The 22,348-nt window shown below is 39.5% G+C and overlaps 1 long non-coding RNA gene across 1 annotated transcript in view; it reads right to left on the reverse strand.

Moving 5' to 3' along the window:
* The window catches only part of LOC148188830 (uncharacterized), a 236,092-nt gene that overhangs the window by 34,485 nt on the left and 179,259 nt on the right, over positions 1-22,348 (reverse strand). The window contains exon 4 of the long non-coding RNA XR_015777175.1: positions 20,825-20,977. This is a non-coding gene — a long non-coding RNA (uncharacterized LOC148188830). The remainder of the gene's footprint in view (positions 1-20,824; positions 20,978-22,348) is intronic.

The following is a 22,348-nucleotide window of genomic DNA, read 5'->3' on the forward strand; positions in this document are numbered from 1 at the left end:
AAATAAAAGCCCTCCCTTCTGCTGCTGATCTGCAGCAACAATAAAAGGTTTGTTGGTGGGTGTTTTCAAACACTCAGTAAGTCGGATTTTTACTATCTCGGTGTTAATTATATTTATATATCACATAAGTCGAAGGAGGGATGTTAGTTTCGGTTAAAACTGCATTCAGGCTGGACTTTACAAAACATTCCCGAATGAATAACCGTGTATTTTAGGGAACTTAAATTTTGATGTGACAAGCAGTTGTCTGACCAACAACCATTATAATATCTTTTAATATTTTCTGTTACTTTTATAATTATACACATATATTTACATTTTTTTCTGTATTTTCTAAAATTTTATTTACTTTTAGTAGTTGCACACTTTAGCAAATGCATCTATTAGCTGTAGCAAGCAAGCAAACTTTTAACTATAAAGCGTGCCAGGCGAGTATACTAACAATGATAACAACATGAACTTAGCTAGCTAAGGTTTTTTGGTTTGTTTTTGCAAGTTCTTGAGTCCTCACTAATACTGAATGCAAGAACTTGAATGCGGAAACAACTTAAAAAGCCCCTCCCGAGCTGATGAAAGGGCTGTTTCTAAAAACACTTATTGTTATGCATTTTCTCGCAGCTAAAAGTGCCAGATATATACAGATATATTTTCTATTGAAAGGTCTGGCTTACGCAGGTTAGCTGATCATGCAATATATGAGTTTGGCGAAATAAAATATTGGTTATATTGATCCATGATAGTTGCTTTGCAAAACGATACAAAAAAATAGTTTTCATGCTTTTACTTTTGCAAAAAAAGGCAATTTCCACAGAAAATAGCTGCAATACAAACTGTTAGAGACAGAGATGTAGTGTGTGTGTGTGTGCGTGTGTGTGTGTGTGTGTGAGAGAGAGAGAACATGGGAATACTGGACAACAGCAGGTCAGGTTACAGGAGAAATGAGGGAATGATTGCAGCTGAACGTTATATAATATGACATTTTCAAATAAACAGATCTGCATTCTGCTACCCTCCGTCACTGATTGCTAAAACACAATTGTGATTCAGAATACAGCCGGTTCATGGAAGCTGCTACAGTCGCTGTTCCAAACGCACAATGTTTGATTGGTCTCTCTCAGGAAAAATGTTCTGGCTGACAGACAGAGATGTGATTTACAGTTCGGCTCCAGTCTGTGAACAGAGGAATGAGCAGAAACTCACCGTGGCCGAGCAGAGAGAGAAAGTAGAGCGCCACCTACTGAAACTCTTCATCAACAGAGAATAATTGAGAAGACTCTGATTCACAAGTTACAGCCCACAGGCCGTATCTTCCCCCTGATAGGGTGCCGGGTGGCCCCTCAACCTTTTTCTGCTTCACAATAAAAATAAAGTGATTCACACTGGGAACTGTTTATGTACTTTTAGTGTATATAAGGTGTCATAGTGCATGAAACAGCATCAAAATAGAATTTGTTTATCAAAAAAAGTGCCAGTGGGGGATCAAATGCACCCCCCACCTAGCTAAGCCCCAAATGTCCTCAAATCCAAGAAACATCCTTAAATTCAAGAAATCTCTTAAAATCCTAGAAACATCCTAAAATCTGAGAAATCTAAAATTGTCCTAAAATCCAAGAAATGTACTAAAATCCTTGATTTGCGCTAAAATTTGAAAACCTATAAAATGTACAAAAATCAAAGAAAAAATTTTGTGTTTGGCTGTTTTCATTTTTTATTAAACTTTAATCCAAAACTGTTGTGAATGGTGAGGAAAATACTCTGGCTGTGACAGGATTGTTACAGTAGTTAACATGTTCGCTAATGCAACTAATAAGCAAATGTTGGACAACCACACGTAATTTATTTTAATAAATTTGAACTCCCATAAAAAGCCTTTACCGTGTGACTTCTGTCACTCTGGATTTTTTGCTGCTCATTCTCGGGTGAATCCTGAAACTCTCTGATGCCACTTTGAGAGAAGATGTGAGACTGACCTCCAGGAGCTTTGAACGACTGGCTTGAATAAATAAAAGTTTCTCACCGTGTTCAAACAATTCTGCCACCTGAATGCCAAACACTGTTTACTCAACCTCCTGTGTCAAAAACACAACCATCATGTCCTCCGTTTAAAGACAGCGTCTGATTCTGTCGTTTCTCCAAAAAACTACTTCTGGGAGAAAAAAACAGAGCTTTGAATCACTTGATAAAATCTAAGATGTGGGCAAGAAATCAGAGATTTGGACCCAAGCACGCATTTCTTATCAAAGGTAAACAGGAGCCGTGAGACCGACATTATTTACAACACATACCAAACCCAAAAGGGCTCCCGAATATCATATTAAAACTATAAATCACTACGAATTCCTTGAGGCTTTTTGTCTTTCTTCATTCCTCTTACACACATTTAGGTCCGGGATAGAAGTATGACAACTCTTTCACAAAATCTTGTTCACATTTCATTCGCCAAACATTTCTGACTGAGTGTGTAATTCAAAAAAATCCTCCTCAGGTGACGTAATTACAAAACCAGTTATATAGCAGCCTCCTTGGACAAAGGCAGGAGTCCGGAAACAATGAAACGAACAGAGCCAACAGGCCGTAATGAGAAAAGCAGTGCTCTACCTGATCCAAAAACTAATTCAGCTGCGTTGTAAACCTGGTGGTGAGCATAATGGCTGCGATGGTGAACATGTAACTCTGATTTCTGGGCAGAAGACGTCGACTCGCGTGCCGGAGAGAGCGAGCTGAGGTGTGCGTTTAAGAAAAAAGAGAGAGCGAGAATTCATCCAGGGTGGCCTTTTCCTTCCCTCTTAAACTTTTTCCATCAGAGACAATGTGTGAAACCAGGAGAAAACTTTCCAAATCTTTTATAACTCTTGGACCGGAGCAGGAGAACAGACGAATTTCACCGTTATTATCGAATAAATTGCAGTCTGGAAGGTTCCAGACGTAAAGATCTCATGTGGTGCAGTCTGTAAAAAAAATAAAAAAAAATCAAACAATCTTTCAGCAGGTTTGATATGAAAAATAGAAACAGAGACTTTTGAAGCTGGACCAGATGACAGTTTATGGATTTCCCGTTTCTTTTTCCCCCTCGGATGCAAATAACTCTACTTCACGATAACACTTGATGGATGTTGCAAATCAGATTTTGGTTCTTGGGGTTCCTGGCGTGCTGGAACATGTGTGATGTCTCGGTAACACCCGGAAAGGGCGCTGTGGGGTGACCCTCGAGGTGAGAACAAAAACTGTTGGCTGAGGTTAACACAGATGTAGACTTTGTGTAGCTTTTCACTTTTAACTGTATATTGTCTGAGCTTCTGATTCTCTGAGGATACTTAGTCTGTATTTTCTTACCTAATCCCATAAAAGGACCAACAGCACATTAGTTTTTCTCTCATGTGAAATGATTTATCTATAAATTGCAGACCATGTTGAAGGAAAAAATGTTAATCTGTTTTTGTTTGTCTTTTAATTAGTATTTTTATTCTGTTATTTTTGATCGTGTTGTCGTGATCGTGATTTCTGTGTTTACAGCTAATATTCTTTGAATTGTATTTACTCTTACTGGTATGGGATGTACCTGTTATTTGTTGTGTTATTCTTCCTCCTTTGTTTATTTCTACTTAAAAATGTGTTATCTATTTGGGATACTTCACATGAACGCACATCGGCCCTGGTATTAAAGTTATGCTGAGCATGTTATATCTTATCTGTGAAAACGTGCTGAAAATGCATGCTCTTCCCAGGCCGTCCAAAAATTATGCTTTTCATGGTTTTTGCATCTTATACTGATGCAGAAAGATTCCCTTTGTTGTCTTTTAACATCTGTATGTAGGTGCCAGTAACTATGGCGATGGATGTTCAAAACATTAGCAGGTTTATTTCTATTGCAGCCACCGCACTAGCTGTTATTATTTCAAATCTAAGGCCACGTACGCATGTAATGCCAGATTATAGAAAGGCAAGCCTCTCATACGTGGGAGCGGCCCCGTGTGAGGAATTTTCAGGAGGTGACAGTCCACAATTTCACAGAGGTATTACTCTTCACAACTTAAGATGATCCGCTCAACTTTTGAAGAGTTATATGATGCAATAACAGCTCTTGTAGCTCCTGCTGCATCATGAGGGAGCCAGTTCCTACTGACAAGCACATAGCCAGAGCATCATGTGACCTAGAAAAGCCAAAAAAGTGTTTTCATTGCAGTTTTGCCGAATACAGCATTTCTGAATCGCCTGAAACACCTCCTCGTGTGAGCGTAAAAACTTTTTTGTGATAAATGGGAGTTTTTTTTTTAAATTGACGTGTTCCCATTAGGTGTATTTTATATTCACAATTTCAGTTTGTGCAATTTGAGGGTTAATGGAAACCTGCCTACTGTGGCTTATTGATGTGTTTTTAATGGACAGCAATGGAGCGCTGCAGCACAGGGGAATAATATATATCAGTGTTTGGCTACACAGGCAAGTCTTGTTAGTAGGATCAATTTATTGTTGGTTTTGGTCTTTTAATGGAAAAATAAAGAACATCATCAGCATTGAAAAAAAGTCTGCAGGATGCAGTATAATTCATTTTTAGGGGACTTTCACTACTGTTTTTGAGCCACCATGATTGGCTGAGTTAATGCAGTCTCAATGTGATGAAAAAAAGGCACACAGTGTGGCACAGTGAGCAAAATATCGCCCAACTTGCATTTCCCTGATGGAAAAAAAGCACACCGAGACTGCAGACCAACAGCTGCTATTTCCTTTAACAGAAAATAACATTAAATACTGCTCTCTGTTGCCTCTGCAGCAATAAACTGTTAATATTAAGTAGGACAGCTAGGAGTATGGAAACAATTAATGTAGGAAAACAGACAAGCATATGACTTAAATACATGTTGTGTTTATCTGTTCAAAGCCACAATAATGTGTAAACAAAAGGTCTGGTGCTTGTGGTGCTCAAAGCCAGAGGCAGTCAGCATTTTTGTAAGAAAACAGTATTATTTTCAGTAAAAACCAGATTTTTTTTCTTTTAGAGATTTTTCCTCTTGACGCCGCAGAGACAATTCACAGCTTTGATATTATCAACTGTAGCCTTTTTCTATCCAACGGCAAACACATTGGTCAACAGTTTAAAATAAGACAGTGAACGCATCATGGAAGCAGAAGAAAGAAAGGAAAATCTGAGCCATTACTCTGATTTCATATGGGAGATTTTCAGCACCGAAATCAACTTCTGTGTCCAAAAAAAGTCACTTCAAATGAGGCAAAACATTCATAAAAGCTGTAACGCTGCCCATTAGTTTAGAAATGCAGCAATGCTCGTGTTCTGAGGTTTTATTAAAGCTTGCCAAAATATACCAATTTATCCTGAAATGTCCAAGATCTCGTGGACTATTTTTACTCTCCCTCTCTGGGAGTGGAGACCTCCAGACCAACGTAATTGAGCAATTTTTTTTCTGTTGAGGAAATTATTCGCCAGCAGTCTTTCTTCTCTTTCTTAAGAATTGGCCTTTTTTTCTTCTGCATTTATTTAGTTAGACTGACCCCTGCGGTTGTGAATCAAGGTTGTGTGATCCCTCCATTTCTATCTGAACTTCCTGCAAAAATACACAGCACAGAGGGTCTTCCTGTATTTCCCCTTCTCTTAAACAGAGAGAGGCCGGAGTCACCGCAGCGCTGACCCGAATGCATTCACAGAATTCTCTCAAATTGCACAGCGAGACGGGTCTGACGGCTGTGTGGTCTACAGCCGAGCGTTTCCTCGCGCCTCTCGCTGGCCCTCTGACCAGTGACGTTTGTGTATTCTGGGCCACAGCGCAGTCCCGAGTCCAGCCGGTGTCAAGGCTTGGCCAGACAAAGCAGACAAAACTGGTTCAGCCTCCAAAGAAGGAGCACGACCAAGATCAACAAACAGACCCAAATACGCAGGAGGAAGGCAAAATAAGCACGACACGGACGGCGTTTTGCAGCCTGTTGCAGGAGGGTTGGATCAGCCTTGGAGGTAATCCCGGGCCACCGCCTCGGAAATTGATTGGCTAAGAAAAACAGGTCTGCAGTGGGTGAAGCATTTGGGTGATAGTTTATCTAAGAAGTGGCTATAAGCCGACATTATGATAATTAGATCAGTATGTTTTTGATTATTACTGTGAAACGAGACACCTCATATATCGGCCCCCACAGGCAAGTGACAACAACGCCGCAGTCTTTTTCAAACTCACAGAGAGGAAAATCTCTCAATCTGGTTTGTGACAATTTATAGCCAATAAATAATTAACAATGCCATCACACTGTGTGAGCTGTGAGCATTTAGATCAAAACTGTATTTTCGTGCACACAGAGTAGGATTTGAAAAAAGTAAGAAAAAAATGAGGAAGCAGAAATGTTTTTAGCCGTGGTGACAGTATGACTCTGTTATGATGGTTCACCACTTGGGTCCAGAATGAAATAAATAAATGCTATTGGATGGACTGTCTTAAAAAAATTGTACAAACATTTATGGTCCCAAGAGGATAACTCCTTATCACTTTGGCGATTCCTTCACTCTTGATCATGTGTCATCAGAAAGCCAAACTTTTAATTCATGCATTGAAATATCTCAACAACCTATCCTGAAACAATGTTTAAGTTATGTATACTTAAACTTAAGTTATAACACGTTCTCATCCCAACCTTTATTTAACCTGGTTGGTCACACTGAGATCAAGAATCTCTTTTTCAACGGAGACCTGGCCAAGACAGTCAGCAGCGAAAACACAAAGTTGCAGACAGAGACACAGAGGACAAAATACAATTCACAAGCGCAAAGATTGCACTAAAAGTGAACTATCTATGAGTCAAAAGAGAACTTTCTGGGAGTCAGTTGTACCTTCAGGCAGGCTAAAAATACTGATATCCGATAGAACTTGCTTCTAAGTCTTTCATTTTAGATTTTAATGACACCAGCTCCTTGAGTTTCAAGTCATTCTGCAACAAATTCCAGGCTCAAGGTGCAGAATACCCAAAAGCCCTTTTCCCAATATCTGTCTGAGTGTTGGGACAGAGAGGATAAAGAGGTGCTGAGAACATGGTGAATACTGCCTGGTACTTTTCTGTGTGATAAAAACACAGAGGTAGTGTGGGAGCAGATCAAAAACTGCATTATATATAAAGATGTACCAATGCAAGAGCCTTCGGGACACCAGAGGAGGCCATCCTACCCAAGAGTGCAACTTACAACGGTGAGTCAGAGCTTTGCAATTTGTAATGAACCTCAACGACACATGGTGAGCTGTAGCAACCGTACGGAGACCGTGAGCAGAGGTGTGCATGTGCAAAAGATCACTGTAGTCCAACACAGGTGAAAAAGTTGCAGCAACAAGATGCTTTTTTACTTTAAAAGAAAAACACAACTTTTTTTGGAAATAAAAAAACACGTGGTACAAAAATAAAGTGAGTCATCAATCAAAATACTCAGGTATTTGTCAAAATTAACAACCTGCTGCTACCGTGATGTCAACACAGGCACATGGTGGGATGAAGCTGCACGGCATTATTTTAAGGCAACAGAAGCACATGGCAACCAACCGGCAACCAACAAACGACCAGCCGGGTCGTCAACAAAATGCACATGCTAGCACGAATGGTTAGGATTAGGTAAAAGGACACATGGTAAGATGTAGAAAAAAAACATCACATTCAGACAGGAAATAAACACCAGACTCCCACATGAAAGTCCGGGGTTTGTTGTATCCATCCATCTGATGCTGCATTTCCAGCAGATGTGAAAGTTGGCTTCTGGCTTCCCCATTTTGCACCAAACACTGTCAAAGCGGCGGCATTTTACAAATTTGGAATGAGAACAGAGCTGTAATGTTGTTTATGGAGTTAGTATCGTTAGCTGCTAGCTGCTGAGAGCTGTGTGCAGACAATTTCCACACTCTGAATTTTGCACATAGCCTCTTAAACTCGGTAAACATCAGCATCTTAACACTGTCTTTGTGCGTAAGTTAGTGATTGTTTTTTTAGCATTTGGCTCTGTGCCAAAAGTCAGCCTTGCAGAACTTTATGCTTCCTTTTTCTACTTTTACTTTTAACCATTTCACAAACCATCTGATTCATTTTATGTCCCTCTGGGGAGCCATGACGCCCAGGTCAAAAAACAAAGCAAGACAAAACACAGTTCTAAACTTTCATTAAATCCATTTTAAGGGCACTTATCAGTCCACTGAAACACTACAAAACAATGCCCTCTCTAAATATCTCTCTTTAAATGGCAGTTGTGAGTTGGTGGTAAAAATAGAGGCGCTGTATCCATCCCAACTGTGTAATTTGAAGGTATATCATTCACAGAGAAAAAGATGGCCCGAGGATTTAGACTGGGAAACCCTTTTCGGATGTGTGCTTTGGTTCTGTAAATAGTTTATAGTGCGTGTGGTTTCAGGATCTTTATGGTGCAGGAGGCCACCTAGCATAACCTATAGAAAAAAACAGCAAACATGAGCGAGAGAAGGGCTTCTCTGGGTTGTAAAGAAATCATGCTTTGTGGTTTTGTAAGACATACAGTAGAGCAGTAAATCATTACTTTGAATGCTACCATGACATTTATCAAAAGCAGCCAAAAAAGTGAGGTCATAATACGATTAAATTTGTGGTGTTTTTGCACCGCAGACGTTTCATTTATGATTTTCTCTTTCTTTTGATTCCTCTCTGCTCTCGACTGCGACAAAAACTCCTCCAGCAGCAGCTTTTTCCTCTCCGCTGTTGTGCGGTCTCCACAGTAACGGCGACCTTTGACCCCTCCAGGAAGAGGGGCACGGTTGAGCTATGGGTTCGAGTAACTTAGTAGGTCCATTTCAGCGCAGTTCAACCCTAAACAAATAACTCAAGGCGTGTATTCTTTGAACCTCACAGCTCCCCAGATTTCCAAGGTTAACACCACTCCTGCTTTGGAGAGTGATCTATAGTTTCACGCTTTGTCGTTTTTATCGAGCCCTCTGCCCCTGCCGTCACACGGGGTCATTTCAGTCGACCACATGAAACCACGAGAGGTAACGAGAGTGTAATTTCCCTCGCTGAAAACTTAACGGCTACACACACTTAATAAAAAGGATACTCAAATAGCTCCTTGGACGTAGACCTGGTGTAAGAGTGGAGTCAAACCGAAGGTCGCGGTCTGGATTTCTTGAAAGCGATCACAAATGTTGAATGAGTGGGAGTCAAGGGGGCAGCTGTGATACGTCTCATAACTCTCGGACGCGTCATCGTCAATCAGCATCAATCAGCAGGACTTCGCTTTACGGCGAATGATGATGATTTTGAACCAGTGTCAGCGCTGCCAATCTAAAGAGCCTCCATCTGCTGCGTGTGCGGAGTGTAATTTGGAGCTCTGGCAGGAAAAATCCTCACAAGAGCCATGAATGTGTGAATGACTTGTGAAGACGGCGTACCTGCACAGCCTGCGCCGCGGCCTCGCTTTCCCAAGGTCATTTATAATTTTTATTGGCTACTTTAATACTTTGGTTTACAAATGAATGGCTTCTTTCCAAAATGCGATTCATCCACTTTGGAAAATATGTCCGTGTGCGCGTTATTAAATATCCTGTGAATGAACAGTTTTGAAGCAAGAAGTTGAGTTACAGGCTGTCCTCTGACAGGATGCGATCATCCTAATTAGTTCTAAATTTGCGCCAACGATGACTCTACTGGAAAAGGTGTGCGTTATTTGAAACAATGGATGTTTTCTTTTCAGACTTAAACTTAAACTCGTATATTTCAAGCCAATCGTCAGTCAGAGCATCCATAACTTCGGCCCGGCAGTTCCAGCTGATATAGGATTTCTTTCCATGATTGTTTCAGGTGATCTGACATACAGAAGATGTTTTTTTTTTTTTTTTGTACAGATTTTGCTCGTCATCCATTACAGCTGTAGCCTGGTTTCAGACCTACACCATTAATGCTAATGTTTTTTTTTTCCCCAAAAAATATTTTTCATTATTTATTCTCTTTTAATTGAATTTAATTAATGTAATTTAAATAATATTCTCTTTTAAATTTAATTTTTAATTTAATTTTAATTCAATTTTTAATTTAAATTCAAATTTAATTTAATTTAAAAGGGATACTGCATATTTTATGATATTAATAACAATAGAAACACCGAGAAATAAAGAAAAAGGAAAATAAAAGAAAGAAAAAAGAAAAAAATACATCTCGTACAGAAATCTTTTTGTAAAATTGTAGAGTTGTAATGTAACATTTTACAATTCATGCTACAGTTACGTGAAATATTCCACAAACGACATCAACTTTTAACCAATTTTTTGTTTAATTTATGCAATTTTCAACTGTTTACCCTGCAACAGTCGTTAAGGGTGCCATTTAAACAACAATAAAACAATTTATGTAAAATCATAACAGGAAAAAGTAGCTGAACAAAGATAAAACGCTTAAAGGGGAATGGCAAGCGATGTGCAGAATAATCTCTACAAACAGATTCTGCAGGAAAAGATTTTGGTTTTGGAAGTTCTGATTTCCATCTGCAGTCTGAGTTGATCAATCACATCTGAAAGACGGTAAACTTTCTCCGTGGAGAGGCAAATCACATTGGCCGAAATGCAATCTTGGAGCCCGCTGAAATCGTCTGACATCGAGTCGGTTTTATATCAGCGTTTAAAAAATGTATCTGCATTCATGAGCATTTATCTGTTTGTGGAGATCAGTCAAAATGAGCTGCGCACGGAAGAGAAATTCTTGGCTCAGTTATCTCCTGGCTACACTGGATCACCCTGAAATATTCGCCTCCGGAGGCTTCATCGTTGTCAGACGGTAGAAGATGAGTTAAGAGATTGCATGCAAAGTAGAAAATGTACAATGCGAGCGATTAATTCAAAAATAAAAACTAAACTGACAAACTGACAGAAACTGAAACTCAGACAGATCTTTGTCGTATCTTGTAGTGGATTTGAATGATAAAGTCACATTTTTGCAAAACAGTAAATGCAAGACTGTACTAGCTTGTTATTTTTTTGAATTATTATTAAGCTATTACATTTTTTTGCACGCTAGCAATTTACCCTTTACCATCTGAATGGACATCAATTTTCTTGTGCTACAATGAAACACCTTTCACTAGCATTTAAACCACTGAAACCTGAGAAATGTTGTTGTTCAAAAACACAGGAAAAAACTTAGCAACTTGACAAAAAATGTCCGCAAACTGCAAAAAAAAGAAGTTATAGATGACAAGGAGGTTATCTGAAAATTAGCTGAGGGGAATTATTAGATATGTGTCCATATGCTGATATAATGTCCATACAACTATACTGATATTTTTCTTAATTTTGTATTTTAAATTATGAGTCCAGAAAGAAAAAAAGTATATATATATATATATATATATATATATATATATATATATATATATATATATATAATTATATCATTTTATATTTTAGCATTTCCTTGAGGTCATTTTCTCATCTTTTAAATTTTTTGAAATTGTTTTTAATTCACTTTTTCTTTCATTTTTTCAAAACTCATTTTCATGCAATTCTCTTGTAACTTTTTACTTATTTCTTGCTAATTTTTGGGCCATTATTTGGTAAGTTGCTCATTGCCCTTTCCCCATATTTTTTGATAGAAATAAAGCCAATTAGCTCATGTTTCAAAGGGTTAAGGGAGTTTTCAAATCTGAGCACTTTGCCAAACCACCAGTACTGATAACCCTGGCAGGTATCATAAAGTCATTCGGGTGCTATGCAACAGTGAAAATATTTCTCGTTGCATCTTAATATCCAGGGAGGAAAGATAACATTTGCATTATATCCAGTTAATCAGGACTTTATCTGTAATCTGCACATCTCCCCTGTGTTTTACGGGGACATGCTTGATGTGGGGGAGAGCAGTAGTTCATGGAAAAGTGTGTGCTTAAGTGTCAGCTAATAAATATTTAACGAGGACGCCCTATTAGATATTGGTGGAGTCGCTGCTTTACTGCTCTCTATCAGCTCAAACATGCAACACTTGGATTGGATTACCATGACGCTAATGTCTTTTGGCTCCTCTCGTAGGATATGATACAAGAATGGGAGTGATTTTGGTGGGAAGCGAGGCCTGGGATATAATAAATAGCCCCAAAAAACTTCTAAGCTTATCAAAAATCGGAGCAGCTGTGGTCAGCGAACAGGGAAGCAGCGCTCTGAGCCCGCTGACGGTCACTCAATCTTGCCAGCGGTGGTTAAGAGGATGAAACGCAGCTGCTTCCTTTACAGTTTGAGACGTTGAAGACGGACTGGATGGACATGAACTGGCTTGTGTGCGGTCCTGAGGGGAGAAAAGAGACCCAAACCACAGCTGCAGGGCAACAAGCCATGTACAAGACCCGCGTCTCCTCACTTCCCCGCGCGCCCGTTTCCTGTCTGAGCCGGGGATATTTTGCAGCTGATAATGACACGTAAAATAATAGCCGCTCACATGATGAAAACACTTGACCTCCGACCTCAGGGGGATTTACATCCGACCTCAGCGGTGCGGAGAGCGAATCTGCTGCCGAATCAGTGCCTTCCCGTCTTGTTGTGTGGCCTCAGGAAAGCGTGAAAGGAGGCTGATTTCTGCAGCCTTGATTCGGGATGAGACAGAGGAGCTGTGGTCACGACTCAATCTGTCCCATATGGGGAAAATATGGAGCTCGAGGGATGAGCAGAGCGAGGGGATCTGTGAGTGTGGGTGTGTCTCCGCAGACAGGGACACGACTGAGGCAGCTCCGTCACGCTGCAGTGGAGGAGGACCGTAGTGTGTCCACAACAAAGGCCAGATGACATTTACCCTTTAATACTTGAGCAAATTAGCTTGATTTTATTCAAAAACAAATGAGCAGCTTAACAAGAAATGACCCAAAAATTATCAAGAATTTTTTTAAAAAGCTACAAGAAAATTACCTTAAAAATAGCAAAAAATAGAAAGAAGAAAAAGGTTAAAAAAATGAAAACAAATAAGAAAATGACCTGTGAAAAAAGTTCAAATAAATTAATAATAATAATAATTTTTCACCTTTTACAAATTTCTTACATTTGTGGGACATTTCTCCTCAAATTCCTGTTTGTCTTTCCCCCATGTGTTAAAAAAAAAAAATCAAATAAATTTGCTCTGGTCTGAGAGGTTTAAATGCCTGTAGAAGGCATCTGAATGCAGCACAAGAAAACTGGCTTAATTAATAAGGGTTAATTAACTTTATCAGCAGCTCATTTATTGAAAGAGTTTAAGCACTGCTGATTGATGGTTTCTACATGAAAAACAGTGAAAAATAGATCATGGTTTATCAGGAGTGGGGAAAAACATAAATACAGCGTAGTATCACAATATCTTGTGTATTTTTTAAATTAAATAAATTAATTAATGTTACAAATACAAGTTTAAACTTTTGGTAGCATACTAGAATAACACAATCAGTCCATCTTTTTCAGTCCACTAGAAATATTTTGCGGCGTCACATTTGAAAGCGGTTGAGCGGAATCGGTTGCGGGTGCATGAAACACTGAAGGACAGCGTCAGGTAACAAAGCTGCTGGTAACAACGTAATATGTGCGAGTGTGTTGATAAGGTGGATGGGTCCCACAAACAACTGACTTTTGTGCGAGATTGCGGTGTTCGCTTCCCGTGTGGATGTGCAACACGTTCTCACTCCGAACTCGTTCTCACTCCGAACTCGTTCTCACTCCGAACTCGTCACATGGTGCCGCTCTGTCAGGACCTTCCCCGTCAGCCTGGGACATCCTTTAGAGTCAGTTGTTTACGCCACGCGATGTCGTTACGGTGATGTCAACAAAGGCACATTGTGGGATGAAGCAGCATGGTCCTAATTTTCTAAAAGTCCCCTCTTTTAAAAAACAACCTCAGGCAATTTTTAGGTAATTAGGTATTTGTGACTTTTTTCACCACCAGTTTTTAATGTGGCCATTACATTTTATTCCCTTGGTTTCAAAGGGTTAACAGGTTTTAACCAGATTTTGTTTCCCCATGCACACAAATGTTATTGTGGTTATTAAGCACAGTTTACTGTAAACTTGCTCTCTCGTGACGAGGATGGCGCAGAATGAGAGGAAAAAGAAAAGGAAAACAAAGATGCAGAAATTATGGTGAAATAATGGGCCCTAAGATGGAAAGACAGACGGAGAACTTTATTAATCCTTGTGGGAAATTGGGGAATACCGCCGTGGTACTGTTGGCGAAGCCTGTACTTTCAATCCCGACAACAGCCGATCCATCAGATGACATGTTGAAGTGCAAGGCTTTTAGCGAGACAATGAAGCCCTCCTCCCTGCTGACGTCGTCACGGGAACACAAGCCAAAAGCCTAAAACGCATTTATAAAATGTAAACTAAGAAGGCTGAGAAATGTGTGTACGGTAAACTTTAGAGGATGACGTTTCCTCCTGGAAAGATAGCGACCTTTCAGACCAAGAGAAAACTACAGGATGCCCGTACTGCGCTATGATTGAGGCCCTGCTACGAGTCCCAGCAGACACCCGTATCATCTGTCTCCTAAAATAAAAAGAATAAGGGACTGCTACAGGCGGAGAGGCTGATACGTTACAGCTGCGATCACTGCACAGAAAACTATCTCTGTCCTTCGCTGGGTGTTCGAATAAAGGTGCAGGAGGGTCTCGTCGTACAGCTGAGATGACTGGAAACGGTTTGTAATGAGAGTGAAATGAGCCGTGTAGCATTATCATCATGAATAACACGCTGTAATTACCTCATTCACACATGGACGCCATAACATTTTGAAAAAGGCCAGCGACTGTCTGTGGATGTGTACGAGTGTGTGCGTTTGTGCAAATATGACTCACTGCCTTTGAACCCAAACACTCGCTAATGAATACTCAACAATACATACCGTGTGTGTGTGTGTGTGTGTGTGTGTGTGTGTGTGTGTGTGTCTGCAGCTGTGTTTAAAGCACTCCAGATATTTAATAGCAAGAAGGAAATCTGGCGCTCCGTCAAGTCAAGTTGGTCTGAGACCACGGCGAGGGACCCGGAGAGAAAATTAATCTGCGCTATATGATCATCCTCAAGGTCAAAGGTCGCTCTCCAGGCTCTGAGAATGCCGTTCATCAGGTTGACACTCTTGGATTTGGCTGTTGGGAGTCTGGATGAAGAGCGGCTGATGGAAACTGACCAGCGGAGAGCTGCTGCTCCAGTTGTGGTGCAGTAAGGAGATATTTAAAGACACAGAGGGCCGTCTGGTGTCAAGTGGAGACCACAAAGGGACCACATCAGCTGTGACGGCTCATTTTTACGTGAGCGGATTCAGCTCTTTCGGTTGTTTTTAGCAAATCCTATGACTGGTCCACCGCTGTGGTTCAGACTAAAATATCCCAGCAACTGTCAGATGGGTTGTCATGGAGCTTCGTACAGACATTCATTCGTACACGAGAGGATGAACTTTAATGACTTGAGGTTCACAACTATGGTGAACACTATGGAAATGGCTAAAAACAAAACTTCTTAATAGATTGCAATGAAATTTGGTTGAGACACACACACCTTTAAGATATTGACGGAAATAACCCACTACCAAGTAGTAATGAAACTTTTGAAGACAAACTACTCTAATTTTGTAGCCAAACATATACATAAAAAAGTATATAGTTTTGCTTGAAGCCAATGACTGCAGGCTTTCTTTGATGAATTACAACATGTGACATACAGTCCGTGGTTTGGTGACGTCAAGCACGATGTATTTGACAAAATTTGCTGTCCAGTGTGCCAAAATCTCACTAAAATGTTCAAAAGTATAGCTAAACGACACACCTGTGGCGTCTGATAAAAAATAAAAATAAAAAAAAAATTTAAAAGGAGGGATTATTTCAAATAAAGTATTTTTTGGCATTGGTATCACTTTACATTGGCACTGGTACTGTAGTTTTTTTTTTTTTACCTATGCTCAGCCCCAGATATTACAGAATATAAGATGAATTTAAACAAAATTGATGATACCTTAATTTTCTTTTTAGCACGATAAGTGGGTCAAACTTTACTTTTGTTTTGCAGGTACAAAAGGTTTCAGCTACAATAGCAAATGCATAAATAATTAGCCTCCATGGTGTAAAAACATCTATTAACGAAGTTACTACTGTTTACTGACATTAGTTTGCTATTTAGCACATGTAAAGTTTGCTTTGGCTGACAGTGTAAAGGAACAGAACTCCCCAAAAAGTTTCCTTTTCTTTCTTTCACTGCAATGAGTGTGGAACTGCAGGATCTAGCAGAGCACACTTTTAGTGAGGGGAGCAGTCAGGAAAAAGTCATTTCAAAATGTGCAGTAGTCATGGTTACAAAAATCCAAGTGTATCAATAATCCAAAATAAATAAATAAATAAATAAAATATATATGCACTGTTTTGCTATCTCATCCAAAAGGTTACAAGATGACATAATGCAATTCAACGCAAAAGTGCATCAGGCAAACAACACTCCCAGGGGGACGTCATATGCTGTAAAGGCCTCTGACGTAAACCGTGTTTTGTGATTATGGGCTTTATAATTAAATTGACTTGACTTGTCTTGACTAGAACGTAAGGTGCTGCCTCTGGATGAGGTACAACCAAGATTATACGTAGTCCCGTAGGTGAAAGGCCACACTTTGAAGTGGAAACGCAAAAGCCATTAGTTTACTGATTCGATTACATTAAGACTCCTTCTTGATTGCTGGCTAATAAAGCAAACTGGATCTATTTGTTGAGATGGCATCGAGACTGACCACATTTTCAAGGACAAACTGAAAGAGAATAAACTAAAAGGAAAGTTTTGACAACTGAACCTCCTTCTCAAAAGTCAATATCCATACACCATGCTGATTGATGACAAATAAATCACTGTCAAAGTTCTCCAAAGTTTAATTAAATCAAACTTTAATTCAATTTCAGCTGATTTTTACTTTGTTGCTGTCAGCAAATCTTCTGATTGGTATAAACATTGGTGTGACTGTAAAGACTGCGGACATGTTGACCTTTTTAAAGGGAGGATCATGTTTGTCCATTTGCTTTTAATGGAAAAAGACTCCTTTTCTGTAAGCGGATACATTAAACCCGACTCAAAGTTGAAGAGAAAAACACTTAGCAGCCATCATGAGACATTTCATATTCCCTCTGAACCTCAATGTCCAGTTTAAGAAGACGGTTCAAGATTCATTTCAGTGATGTCTTGTTTTTGGGGAAAAAGCTAACACCTAGCTCCGGGCAGAAATCCCCTTTCCCAGTAACGTCTGGGGAGTCTTTGGGAGAGAAGGTGAAACCCCTGATTTCCAAATACAGTCCAGCTCAGCCTCGTATGCATGCACTGAATCCTTTTTAATAGGCAAACCCAAGCATGGGCCGGGCATCACTCTGCCATTACACCTTCCTCCTCGCACCTTTGGAAGCAAACACCGAAAACATGTTGGTAATAAAGTCCCTGTCTAATGATGGATGGCTTGCTGAGGTTGGAGCACTGGCAGAGTGTCTGTTTGATTTGGACGGCCACTCTAAGCATCTCTCCAGGCTTCGTTTTTCACTGCGTCCCGTCTGCTCATTTTACCTCTTTGTATGTTAGTTCAGCCCTCGTTCTCTCTCTGTGCCTTTGATATTTTAATCTACGGTCACAGTGCGGGCAGGGACAATAAAACCATGTGGGGTTTGAGTGCTAAAAGCTGACAAATAGAGCTGGAAGGAGTTTAATCAAGTCAGTGAAGGAATTTTGATGATTAAGAGCAGATGACAGACAATAAGGTGCCAGGTGCCCCCCCGTCCATTTTATAATTCTCAAAAAATATAAAGTGATTCACACTGAGGAAAGTTTTTGTACATTTAGTATACAAAACGTGCCAGAGTGCATAAAACAGCCTCAAAATAGAGCTTGTTTATCAAAAAAGTGTCAGAGGAGGATCGCCAACACCCCCAACAGAGGTCTTAGCTAAACCTCTAATGTCGTAAAATCCCAGAAATGTATCAAAAACTGCCAAATGTCCTAAAATCCGAGAAATGTCCTTAAATTCTAGAAACAGCCTAAAATCATATACATTTCCGAAGACCCGACAAATGTCCTAAAATCCGAGAAACATCCTAAAATCCTACAATTGTTTGACAATCCTAGAAAGACCCTAATAATCTAGAAATAACCTAAAATCCTAGAAATGTCCTAAAATCCTAGAAATGTCCTAAAATCCCAGAAATGTCCTAAAATCCTAGAAATGTCCTAAAATCTTTGAAACATTTTTGGGGCTGAAGCAAGTTGAGTATCCCTGATTTAGGGCTTCATTTTAGAAAAGTCATAAAAACAAGGATGCAGCATGTAAGAATTCATGGTTTGATGTCTTATTAAATTTTGAATTTTATGGCGTTTAGGACGTGTTAACAAGCTGAATTCATCACGGTTTGTTGGGCTTTTAAAACTGGGAGGAAAACCGCTGCCACCACATATCAAAACACAACAGTCTGTTTTCAGTCGTCTCGGTGTTACCTGCAGGTGAACTCGGGTCTACAGCCAACGCGAACACACACACAAAGAAAAGGATGTTTTATGGTATTGACATTGAGAGCAGACCTTCTGTTAACATAAATAAAAAACTTCTGGGAGGAGACGTATCTGTAAGGCAGACTGAATCCTGCACGCTGATTGTTGTAAGCCCTTTGTGGCTGCAATCACGAGGAGCCCCAGAGCAGCAACGCAAGCCATCAAATACAACTCCAGAATCCTTGAGATCAGGAACGGAAACAAGTTTCTTGTCAATAGGCCAGAGACTCTAGTAAATTGCAGAATTGACAGGCTGCATTCAGTTTTTTTTATTATCAGTTTTTAGGAGAGTACGGCCTCAGTCGGCAGGTTTACCTGCCAGAGTACTCATGTCAGGAAAGATTTAACAGCGTTGGCTTTAGGTTGTCACATTTCTTTGATCTATACGTGCTGCATTTACTGCATAACTGCAATTACTGTTTAAAAATACATACGATGGTGTTCAAGCCAGGATCGTCCCATTGATACTTTTCTGGGAGGTCACTGCTTCATTCGAGGGCGGCGATAAATAATGTTTTGAAAACTGTACACCATACAGCAGCCCTGAAATAATATTAAAACAATATATATTCATATTAGGTATAGCTACTTTAGTCTTCAATTACACTACAGAAAATCGTCTTTTCATTCCTGTCAGGTAGAGTGTGAGTGTCAGTGTGTAAATGTCTATCTGCAGCTAATATTAGCTATATCAGCCCAAAGACCCAACTTTAGAGCAGAAATAAGCATGTTTACAGCCTGGTCCAAAAAATGGTTTGGGTCTCTAAACCTAATTCAAACACTCATGTCAACTATAGTGAATTTATTATTAGTATTTTTTTATAACTCCACATATAACTTAACATTGTTTGAAGCTTATCATATCACATTACATTTTCATAAAAATGGTCTGTAATCTCAGTCCTCAGTAAAACGTTCTGAATGTTGCTTTGAAAGTGTTCCTCTTTTGTTCTCATGTAACATTGTGGGAACGTTTCATTAAAGAACATCCTATGATCTGTCACCTCTCAACATCACAAACACATCCTCACAATGTTGCAGTTAAAACATTACGTCTTAGTCAGCATTTAAACTTACAGGAACATTATTTGAAATGATAAACATCCTTAAAATGTTCTTTCAACATCACATTAACATGTTTTTAAAAAAAAAAAAAAAAAAACTATTGCAACTTGTAGGTAAAGTTGGCCAATGTTGTGGGAACGTCCTCCACAAGCTCAGACAGTCAATGCTCCTTTTAAACCAGCAGGTCGCAAGTTTTTTGGAGATTGAGTCAGCTAACTACAACAAGGCAGGCCACATTTTGGCTCAAAAACTGACATTCATTGAAAAGTTTGTGTCATTTTGAACCTCTTCATTTGCAGATTAATTCTTTATTTGACACATTATGATATGCACACTATGAGTTGAATAAATCCCAATTTTTGTCATCTATGTCATCATCTGGATTGTCAGGAGCCAGAGGGGAGGATTCCTGCGGGCGCAGCTGTGCCCCGTTCTGGCTGCGGCTCAGTTTCGTACCTCCTGTCGTATCAGGAGAGTTTCGCCTGCCTGACTTGCAGATTTAGTTGATTTAGTTAAACAAAGTGAATGTAATGTTAAGTTATTGAAATAGCGTGTAGTGCAAATTTAATGAACTGCTGACAACATTATTTTTTCAGGCTGGGGAGTGGGGGGCTTGATTTTTGGGAAAAGTGACAGCTCTAAAAGGTTATCATGCAATGGTTTCATTGGCCCATGAACCAAAATGAGTTTGATACCTTTGGCTATCTACTCAGGAAGTACAGTGATGAAAAATGACATGAGCCGGCAACTGATGATAGAGCTTTTTCAGCTGACTAACTCCCGGCTTTGTTTGTCTTTTTGAACTGTAAAAACATGAAATTCTCCTTTTAAAAAGTCAAAATGGAACAGAGTTGTGTTTTTCTCCTTTAAGCCACAGACACACCAAACTGATGTCAAAGAACTAGAAGCCATGAAGACTGACTGTGTGTTGCCTAACATCACCCAAGTTTCGGCCAAAAAGACGCACAAGAGCAGACCGCAAAGACTGCAGCCAACGGCCAACCAGCTCATATATTCTGCGCCTGCGTGAGAGGAAACAACTCTCCACACCAGCAGACAGCGATTATCATTTATCATCATAACCGTCATTCAAAATGGAAAACCAGAAGACCATCTTGACGCTAGTTACCCACTCAGCACAAAAACAACACAATCCAATGTTGACAGAGAAAAGCATATTTACCTTGCGCCAGTAAACAACAGCAACATCAACCAAGAAAACTTTCTGCTGAAGAGTTCAGCAAAAAAAAAAGAAAAATCAATCTTACCTTATGTAACAAGTCCCTCTCGACTTCAGTCGTTTGTTTACTGTCCTCAAAGCTGTTTCTGTACTCGTGCGCTGAGCTGAACGGCCAATCAGAGAGATTTCATTCACCGCCTGCCTCCGCTGTCTCCAACGTTGATTCAGCGCGCTGCATCGTCTGAAAAAAAGCAGACAGTGACGGTCAAGAGCCAACGTTACATAAAACGCCACAGCGACGAGGCCGAAGACGCTCACCGATGGTCCAATATTGACCAACAGCCAACCATCGGCTTGGTGTGTCAGGGCCAAACCATCTTTGGTGAACAGACACAAGCTTTAACAGCCAACGTTTTAATCGTGTAGTTTGGTTAACCCTTTAAAACCTGGAGTGACTTCACTTTTCTTCCATCAAACGCCTTTCAAAACTATTAAACCTTTGAACGCTGAGCAAAGTGGTTTGATTTTTTTTTCAAAAACATTGGACAAAAACTAGGGAAAAATATCATCTAGAAAAAAAACATCTAGGGGGAAAACTATATTTATAATAATCATAATTAGATATTTAAAAGTATGTTACAGAATTATTATAATACCTAAAGTGCTTGTCTTGTTTGCCTTGAAAAAAAGGGCAATAAGCAACTTGGTAAGAAATGTTCCACAAATTGCAATAAATTTGTAGATTTAGAAAGTTTTTTCAGAAGCAAGGGAAAAAATTTAGGGTAAAAAGAACAAACCTATAGGGAAAAAAACTATCTTCATTATCATAATAGCATAATTAAAGTTAAGCTGCAGAATTATTATAATTTTTTAAAGAATCTTTCCCAAGTCTTATTTGCATTGTCCTTTTTTGAAACATTTTCTTTTTTTTAAAATTGTTTTGTTTTTCTAATTATCGGGTAATTTTCTTGTACTTTTTAATAATTTCTCGCTAAATTTTGCGTAAAATGTTGCTCTTTGCCCTCTTTCCATGATCAAGTATGAAAGAGTTAACTCACAAATTTAAAGTTGATACAGCTGATAAACTCTAAAAATGAGCAGCTGTGGTCCTGATTTGATTTTATAGGGAAGTTTGGCACAGTGAGATTATAGTGACAGGACATTAAATCTTTTTTGTGTTAGACTGTTATTGTCACAAAGGCACGCTCTCAAACCCCAAATCATTTTAAGATCATGAAGAAATGTTGGAATTTAAATATCTCCACAGATTAATGCAAAACCGTTAATGTCCACATGCATTTTTCATATTGCTGTGCATCAGCAGACCTTTCACCACATGAAGCCCCCTCTGGATTTTCCCATTTCTCCAGCACATAGAGCACTTGGTTTTCATCTACAAACTCCGAGACAGGAGACGGATCATCACTCATCCAAAACGCTGTGTGCAAAAGAAACAGTAGTACAAATCAGCTCATGAGTATTAGCCGTCTCGAATCCACATGTGAGGCATGGGGATATGCTGTCCTTGGAAAAAGCAGCTTTCCGGCACTTCTGCGAGCCAATATGCCCTTTATTTAGCCGCCAGAGCTAATCACACATTCAGCCAGATTCA

This window comes from Plectropomus leopardus, chromosome 8, assembly GCF_026936395.1.
Source record: "Plectropomus leopardus strain MGB_pleo_1.0 chromosome 8, ASM2693639v1, whole genome shotgun sequence".
In the NCBI taxonomy this organism is placed as follows: Eukaryota; Metazoa; Chordata; class Actinopteri; order Perciformes; family Serranidae; genus Plectropomus; species Plectropomus leopardus.